The sequence below is a fragment of the Capsicum annuum genome, chromosome 8 (genome assembly GCF_002878395.1).
Source record: "Capsicum annuum cultivar UCD-10X-F1 chromosome 8, UCD10Xv1.1, whole genome shotgun sequence".
NCBI classification, from domain to species: Eukaryota; Viridiplantae; Streptophyta; class Magnoliopsida; order Solanales; family Solanaceae; genus Capsicum; species Capsicum annuum.
The window spans coordinates 25,656,846-25,667,320 of NC_061118.1; positions in this window are offsets into that span (position 1 = coordinate 25,656,846).

Consider the following 10,475-nt stretch of genomic DNA (forward strand, 5'->3'; position numbering starts at 1 on the left):
GTTTAGTTTAAAATATTATGACCATGATAAAGAAATCCATGAAAGTGTATAAAAGGAGTTATGCTCCAAACAAAAAGAAGTTATTCGTAAATACACACACACTCTGTCGCGCTCTATTTTTCTTGTGAAAAGCAAAATTCGATGTGACAACTCCTTTTAGGATGGTGTAAGATAAGAGTGGCCACCGAACAAATTTAGGTGTGTTAGGGCACCATTCTAGAATTCTACGTGATATATTATGTGGGCATTCTATGTGATAAACAAAGGTCAGTTATTTTTATAAACTCAATGTTACTAAGTGATAAAAATAATAAATAACCAAGACATAAACTTAATTATTTCTAATAGTCAATTATCTAGGTGATTATAAGATGCAAAAAAAATATAAATCAGATAAACCAGGAGACAGAAATAACACAATTTATATAGCGAAAAGGATTATTTAGATAATAAACCTAACTACCCTAAACAAATAAATATTTAATGTAAAAAAAAGGAGAAAAATAAATTCGAAAGATTTAAACTAAGGTTAATTTTATCCTATTCGGATCAACATCTGACTTATTAATGGGTGACAATGTTGTATGTTGTATTGTCAAAATATGCTTGGGACAACTTCCATCATATCCAATCTATCTACCCGTCCCACCTAGTTTGTTTATTAAACTTAGAGGCATTCTAAAAATGATAAAACAAATATTTCCTAAATTGTTTACTGGTCCGAACTTAATGATCAAGAGGCATTGGACTTTCTACTTTCGAAATGGATCTAGACAAAAGGAAAACTAGAATGCCTAATTAGACTCAAATTCACATCAAGCAAAACAACAAGGGATAACACTTAGCATGTAATAGTTTCATAAAAAGTCTCTTGATTAATTAAAAATTGATTACGCAATAAGCATGCTTCAAAATAATTGTTCATTATTTCTTATATAACTTAGACCTATAAGCATAATACCTAAGTTACAAGTACTTTCTTATCGTCAAAAATGATTAAAAGACTGTCAGTTATTTCAAAAGTGCTACAAAAAAGAATTGATTAAAGTATGAAGAGAGTTGATTGGAATTAGATAAAAAGGCACGAAAAATTTATCAAACTATGCATAAAATTGATTAAAACAAGTGCAGAGAATTAATAAAACTTTGCAGAAAATTTGTCAAAATGTGCAGAAGAATTGTTTTAAAAGTGCAGAAAAACTGTTTTTGAAGTGCAGAAAAATTACTGTGAAGTGCAGAAAGTTGTTTTAAAAGTGCAGAAAATTTGTTTTAAAGTGCAGAAATTTATCTTAAAAGTGCAAAAAAATTATTTTAAAGTGAAGAAATTTATTTTTAAAGTGCAAAAATTACTTTAAAAGTTTAGCAATTTATTCAAAATGCATAAGATTATTTAAAAGTGCGCCGTAAATTATTTAAAAGTGCAGAGATAAAAAAAATGTTGAAAATTAATGGACAAGCTCGAAACTTAATTTTAATAGGTTTCACATAAATTAAACATCCTAAAATATGATTTCTAGTTGATAGAACAATTTTATTAGTGTTCCTAAAATTATTGCCTAAGTGATAAAATAATTATTTTAAAAACATTTATGCCACATAATTCTTGCCTCCATAAGCTATTACAATCCAATTTCTCAAGTCATGATGACGTCTACCTTATCCGACCAGCCGGTAAGCCAAGCTATAGCTCGAAATGACAAGTAACGAGCTAATGGGCAGAAACCAGAAAAGAGCACATTAACGGTAATAGTAGTAATAGTAAGCAAAAAAATAGAAAGGAAACATATAAAGTATATCAAAATCAATGAAGGAAAAGGACCAAAATATAAAAATGAATCCCTCCCAAGAACTGATAAGGTCGATACTAGAGTCACTACTAAGAGATACCCAGAGTACTAGACAGAATTCAAAATATACACAACATATACAAGCAGTCTCACCTACAAAAGACTAAAGTAGAGTAGATAGAAGAGGATCAGCCTCGGACAAAAGTAAGCTCACCTTGCTCCAGATCAGTACTGAAAAATAGGAATCACGTCAACGTCGACTGCTAGTACTTGAATCTCAATCAGGGTAAAGATGTAGAAGTGTAGTATGAGTACCAAACCAATAGATACTCAATAGGAATCATCGACTGACTGAGCTCATGTAGAAAAAGTACAACTAAAATGCGAGGGTGTAGTCTAAGTCATACAGTAAATAGGGATAGAAAGGTAAACAACTATAGAGCTACGTAAATGCGATAAAGTAAAAAGTAAAAGCAATAGAAAAAGATAAATAACGCAGCAATAAAAGGAAAACCAAACATAACCTAACTAGGCCCTCATAAACCCGTCAGACACACTAAAAAGACAATTAACCCAATCATGCCCCCATAAGCCAGTGGGACACACAAGAAGTAATTATAGAAAATAAACATAAATAATCCATAACTGAACCAATCACAAGAAATTATAGTAGTCATCCAAATATTCATCGGGCTTAAACCGACACCAATGAGTAGTAACAAGTGGCCAGGCGTCGGGCTCAAACTGGTAATGATGGATAATAACAAGTGGCCAGGCGTCGGGCTCAAACTGGTAGTGATGGATAATAACAAGAGGCCATATGCCAGATTCAAATCGAAAATAATGAGTAATAATAAGAGGCAGCATATATGATATACAATAGAACTCATAATCAGATACCGAACTCGAACTAAATTTAGGGAAACTACAACTCCCAGAACAACCATAATTATTACCAGAACTCCCAGATAATATCATAACCAGATACTAGACTCGAACCAAAACTTATAGTTATTATACCCAACTATAAAACTAAAATTCAAATTATACCATAATCGGTGCCACAGTAGTATCAAATTTCATAATAAATGACAGAAATAACGTATATGTTGATCCTAAACCATAGTTAAAATACATTTAAATAACCTTTTGTGTAACTTAGTTAAATAGGGATAAATCTAAGATTTTGCAACTTAAATATCATATCCTAAGCTCATAAATACTACATCATATTAAGAGACAACAAAATCAAAATTTGCTTGAACAGGGTCCTAATCGGGTAAATAAGACATGATATCTATACCAATTGATATGAAAACTACAATCACCTGTCCAAAACTAGAATAATAGCACACAATCCACCTAATACTGCACATAAAAAGTAGAAGTATTTCTGATGTTTGCATTGCGTGGGGATACAACATTCAAAGATGATTTATGTGATTGTTGCCACCTTATGTTTCATACCATTCTTCTCATTAAATAGACGATTGAAAAAATAGGATCCACCATCGCTAATGATAGCATGTGGAATATCAAATTAAGAGAATACATTCTTCTTCAAAAATGTTGTGATACTACGACCCTCATAATTGGGAAGCGCAATTGCATCCACTTACTTAGAGACATAATCGACTGCCACCAATATGTACTTCATACCATAGGAACTCACAAACGGACCCATGAATCAGTACCCCACACGTCAACCAACTTTAGCTCAAGAATAGGTGTTATGAGGAGCTCATTCTTCTACGAGATATTTCATTAACACCGACATTGGTCACAAACATGAGTATAGTCATGTGCATCTTTATAAATAGTCAGCTAATAGTAACCACACTGCAAGATCATATGGATCATGCGAGTACCACCATGGTGACCCTCAACTAGAGACGTGTGATAGGCCTCAAGAATGTGTATCATCTGAATTTTATGAATACACTTCCAAATCACACCATCCGCACACACTCGAAATAGGAAAGGCTCATCCTAGAAAAAATTTTAAACCTCTTGCATAAATCACTTTTGTTGCTGAAATAACAAGTCTTTCGGAATGAGGGCACTTGCCAAAAAATTGACTAAATCAGCAAACCAGGGGATTAAGTCGTGTGATGCTGCCAAGACCCGCTCAACTGGAAAAGTATCATTAGTTTCAAGATCATCCCCCAATTTGAGCATCGCCTCCTCTTCTATGCAAAATAAATGGTCTACAACCTGATTTTTTATATCCTTCCAATCCTTGATCTCAAAATTGAATTCCTACAATAATAGTACCCACAAATTAAACTAGACTTCGCATCTTTCTTTACCATAAGGTACCCCAAAGCTGCATGATCAGTATGTATAATGACTTTGGTCCCAATCAAATAGGACCAAAATTTCTCCAAAGTAAACACCACTGCAAGTAACTCCTGATCAGTCACCATATAATTTTTATGTATGGGGTTGAGTGCTTTGTAGGCATAGTAGATAGGATGAATTATTTTTTGGTATCTTTGGCCTAGGACAACTCCTAGTACCATAGCACTACATCAGACATCACCTCAAATAAAAGAGACCGATTTGGAGACACAATGATAGAAGCAAAAATCTACCTCTCTTTTAGGCACTCTTGAGACAAACATCATCAAACACAAACTTCACCCCCTTCTCTAATAACTTGCACAAATGATTTGAAATTTTTAAAAAGTCCTTGATGAACCGCCTATAGAACCTTGTATGCCTCAAGAAACTCAGAATTCCTTTGACAGAAATAGTTGGAGGCAATTTTTCAATCACCTCAATTTAAGCTCTGTCAACCTCTATTCCCCTAATTGAAATCTTATGCCCTAAAAATATCCCATATTTTACCATGAAGTGACATTTCTCCCAATTCAACACCAAGTTGCACTCCTCACACCTCTGAAGTAAATTAGCCAAGTGGGCCAAATAGTCATCAAAAGAGTCACCCACGAATGAGAAATAATCCATAAAGACCTCTATAGTATCCTCCACCATATTAGAAAAGATAGACATCATACAATGTTGAAAGGTAGAGCATTACAAAGTCTGAAAGGCAACTTCTTGAATCCAAACGTACTATATGGACATGTGAAAGTGGTCTTCTCCTTATCTTTGAGGGCAATAGAAATCTAATTATACCCCAAATAACTATCAAGAAAATAATACCATCCTTTACCTATAAGAAGAAATAACATCTAATACATGAATGGCATAAGAAAATGATCCGTTTTGGTACAAGTGTTTAGCTTCCGATAATCCATACAAACTTTCCATACTGTAATTGGTCTCATTGGCAATAACTCATTTTTCTCATAAGGGACCACAACGATCCCACCCTTCTTTAAAACATGCTGAATCAGGCTCACCCACTTACTTTCGAAGGGTAAACCATATCAGTAGCTATCCAGTTGATGATCTCCTTGTTTACCACCTCTTGCATAGGTAGATTCAGACAAAGTTGATGTTCAATGCTAGAATACACTCTGGTTCAAGATGAATCTTATGAGTATAAATTTTGGTTAGAATCTCAACAATGTCCACAATGGTCCAACCAATGCCCCATTTAAACCTCTACAATACCGATATCATGGCCTCAACTTTTGTATCGATAAAATATGTCCCAATAACTAGCAAGGTATTATTAACCCCTAAAAATACACAACTCAAGTAAGAAGGAAGGGTCTTTAATTCTAAGACCGTGTGGCTTCTTAATAGATAGATGAGTAGTTGGAGTCGCTCTATTCTTCAAGTCCCAATCCAACTTTATGGCACATAAGTATAAGATCCTCTACCAATAATAGTGCTCACCATCTCATCAGACTTATCAATGACATCACTATTAAAGTTCATGATCACCCTCGCTAATGCCTTTACACTAAGTCTCTTCTCAATAGGTGTAATCGATGTATTTTCATCAACAATGTCAATAACAGACACCACCCTTATATTTTTTAGTTATCACATTGACTGATCCACATTAAAAGTAACTTGTTCATTATTGAGACTGAATTTTATATGTCCCATCTCCATGTCAACCAATGTCCTACTTATGGATAGAAAGGGCCTTCCTAAGATAATAGGAATATCAAAATCTACCTCACAATGAAGAATCACAAAATTAGTTAGGAATATGAAAAAATCTACCTTCACCTAAACATCACACAAAATACCAACCAATTTTTTCATAGTCTGATCAACCATCAATAATCTCATCAACGTCGATTTAGGTGTCCCCTACCCCAACTTTTTGAACACAACTAGCGGCATCAGATTAATACTAGCTCATAAGTCACATAGTTGTAGTACCCCATACTATTCGTAGCTTAGTTCAACTTTCAGTTGCATGCAAAGGGGCTTAAGGCATGAAAATTTCAATAAGTGTTGGGGACTTAGTCATTTTTAAGGCCTCTAAACTTTAAGGATTTTTAGTTTAGTTTTCCCGACCTCGAGATGTTGATTTTTAAGTTATCTCATGTTCAAGGATGTAAGGAGTATATCTCAGATTTTTTAAATAGGGTTTGGGTCATATTTGGATCACGAAACCAGAGGGTTACCGTGATAAGCCCGCGATCGGCATTAGTCCTGATGGCAGGTAGACCGCGTCATGGTGAGAGAAATGCACTACCACAATTAGACTGCATCGCGATAAGCTTGTCGTATCCAATTTTGAATATAAATTTTTGAGGGTTAATTGGGTCTTTTCCTCTCAACCCAATTGTTAATAACATGACGTATGGCATAATTTGCCCTTCTTCTCTAATTATCCTCCCAAGAAAACCATTTCCTTTCCCCAAGAACACAAATTCAATTTTTTTTCCCAAGAAATCAAGAATTTAAGTTCTCCAAGCTCAAGAACCTTCAAGAAAGCATCAATATTGATGTTTCTCTTTTAAGTTAAAAGCTTAAGGTATATGGGAGTTCATCCATGGGTCCCCTTTCACCCATGGAGCTTAAGAACCCTTTTTGGTTTTAAATTATGAGTTTACATGATTAAGTTGAAATATCTTCATGAATCTCTTGTTAATTCAATTTCAAGTTATGATTATAAGTGCTTTCAAGTGGAATGAGTCATATCATGTTTTGAATGTTGTAATTCCCATGTCATGTTTAGTTGATTCAGGATAAATCCTCAAGTTATGATTTTTGCTATGAAATCCTATTATTTCCCTCATGTTTACTATATTCTCATGAATAAGTTTATGATTTTTACATGTTTGATTAAATTCTCATGTTTGGGTCTTTGAACCATAATCACTTATTACAGTATTTCAAGTTTGATATCGTATTTTATACTCATTCAGTGCTGGTGGGTTATGAACACCCGATACCTATGTAATTTACATAAATTCAGCTTTTTAAGTACTCAGATAGTTAATCCATGAATCTTATTAGTATACTCAGATATTCATATTCATGATGAGTATTATTAGTTTAAATGTTAATAATTACCCCAGAATCTGTATGCACTGTATTTTCAGAATACCATGTCCTGAGCTTATCAGTTATTAGTGCATGCACCAGTTAGCTTTTCTGTGTCTTTCAGTTGGGAGTAGGATTTAGCACCGAGCGAACCCAAGGATGGGAAATCACCTGCTCGTATTGGGTATGACCCTCAGTAGCAATACTTAAGTTCCATAACTACGTAGATAATGTAGGTTTGATATGTCTTCCTGCCAGTTGAGGGTTGACACATATCTCATGAGAGCACCTGCCAGTAGAAGGTGACTCTTTATTCCTTTGGGATATCTTTTTAGTGATCACTACAGTTAAGGTTTTATTCTGATGGCAAGGATAGAACAGTCCTCCTCAACGTGGTTCAGGCATTGGACTCCATGATAGCTCACATGTTTTATGTCGGCTACATAATAACTCCCATAGTTTTAGTTAGTATTCAGTGTATTTTCAGTTTAGGTTTGCTTGAATAAGTGTGAAGAATTTCAGATATTTAGTTATACAGATTCCAGTCTTTCAGAATTACAGATTATCTCAATGACATAACAGATATACACTTAGTCTTGCATTCTCAAATATTACAGTTTTCATGCATTCGTGCTCAGTTATCTCATGTTGTTAAGTTAGTCCTTATCTCATATGCATAGTACCCCATATTTTTAGTCCAGTTATTTAAACTAAGTACAGTTTAGTTTTACATGACTAGTATTCAGTTATCAGTTAATTAGTATACAATTATTAGTTAATCAGTATATAAATACCAGCTAATCAGTATCCAGGTACTAGTTATTCAGTATTCAGATGTCAATTCTTCAGTATTCAGCTATTAGTCATTCAGTTAATCAGATCAGCTTAGTATATGTTATGTTTGGTTTTGTGTTTATGTCTTCGTGCTCAGTATATTTGTATATTCAGATCCTAAAGTTATGTCAGTTTCCATCACGTGGTTTTAGACCCAGTATTCATATAATATCCATGTTTTACTATTTTCCAACTTCAGTTCTACTTATTCTACGAAAGTAAAGTTTTAAGAAACTAAGTGTAGTGACTCATCAGCTTATCAGATTTTGTTTGTTAATCATGTTTTAATATATATCAGCTTTCAACTTATTTTAGTCTATTGGTGAGTCTACTTACACTTAGCATGCATGTTTAAGACTACTCATGAACTCAGTTTTACTTATTGCATTCACCCCCACTTACTCTGTACATTCCAGAAGTACTGATGTACATATACGTCTATATGGCTACATTGTTTCATAATGTAGGTACCAGTTATAACCCACACATCATGATCAGACAGTTGCAGTTTTCAGCCAGCAGGTGATGAGTTCTCCTATTTTGGGGACTCCAGTCAGTTTTTGATCATCTACTTTATTTTTATTATAATTTTTATGCATTGATTAGTAATAACTGGAGGCATGTCCCAACTATATATAGTTAGTATAGTAAAGGATTCATAGATGTCATTCAGAGTCAGTCATGTAAATTTCAGTTTCTCTCTTCAGATTTATCAGATTGTAAACTTTATTAGTTACATACTTATTCAGATTTCATTATATTTATGTTTCCAAACAATAGAACTAGCTATTTAATATATATTAAATCAGTTGCTCAAGTAATATGCCAACTCATGGGTTAGTTTGGGATCACTTGTGGTTTCAAGCACCGTATTATGACTAGGGGGTAGCCTCGGGTCTTGACAACAATGCTCGTGCAAAATTTAGAGACCCAATAGTGTAAGTAAAAGTGAAAGATCTGAGATCCACTTTCTTCTTAACAAAAGTTTAGGAAGCAATAGCACTGTAATGGTGCATATTATCAGTGGGCTCAAGACTCACCATTTGCTTCTTCGTCACTAAATCTTTCATGAACTTTGCATAGCTAGGCATCTGCTCCAATGCTTCTACAAAAGTGATATTCACGGACAATTCTTTCAACATCGAAATGAGTTTATGATATTTCCCTTCTTATTGCTTCTTCGTCAACCTTTTGAGGAAAAGATGGGGGAGGTCGTGGAATAGTTTTCAACATTGGTTAAACCTCTTTATCCTTTTCTTTATCAATCACAATATGTTTTCAACACTCATCAATTTTTGTAACGTCTCACCATTAGTCACCATCTTCTCAGTTTCAGCTTCGAGTGCATCATTATGATAAATAGTACCCATCCTTACCTCATCAACTACCGACATAAGAGGATCAATAGTAGCCTTACTACTTCGAGTGGTGATAGCTAACAGTGATGGTTATTTTCATATTCTGAATGATGTTACTCAAAAGAGTGCCCGATTAACGTAGATTCAAAATTACAGTCATCTGGCCAAACTAGTTCTCCAACTACTTAATTGCTGTAGCATGCGATTCTACTTTTTGGCTCAGTCCTAAATATCTGCCTTAATCTCCTTAATGTAAATATCTTGATTCTCTAAACCCTTAACCAACTTTGTAAGAAATGTTTCCATACTAAAGTTAGCATCTTGATTCTCCGATAGAACTCACACACCACTCTTCTTCTAATAGCCATCTTTTCTCCTACAGACACCATCACTCTCTCTGCCTTTATCCCTATATCTGCCCCATAATAGTTTTGACCTTGATTCTAATTCCCTGAGTTCCAATAGTCCTGATTGGACCCTTGGCCCTTGGCTTAAAACCCACCATCTCTCTATCTAGATACTTAGCTTTCTCCTTAGAGTCAAACTCATTATGTCTAATAATCTTACCATACACACCCATGGCATTCACCTTTTCAGCATTCATAGTTGCAAACTGCTTGGTAAGTAACCTAACTTCCATCCTTATTGGTGCAACCTCTTGAGACACCGTATCATTTAAGGCTATCTGCTCACTGAAGAACCAATATCATAAGTATTGTCTCCTCTCTTTGCGTCTTGAGTATGCTACCCTCAATTGATATTAGAAACCCACTCTAAGATTTTCACAGCTAGCTCCCAATGAAGGCTCGTGAATGCCCCACTAGTAATAGTATCAGCAACAACTTTGGTGTTTCTATTTAAGGCTAAATAGAATATCTCAAGCAAATTCCTCCATAAAATTCTATGATTTTGTACGGTTATTAACTTTTTCTTGAATCTCATTCATTTTCCGTACAATGCTTCTGAATACAGTTGCCTAAAATTGTGAATCTTATCCTTCAACTGCAACATTCTTACAGACGAGAAGAATCGGTCCAAGAATTATTTTCGCAATTTATTCTAATTAATGGTGGAC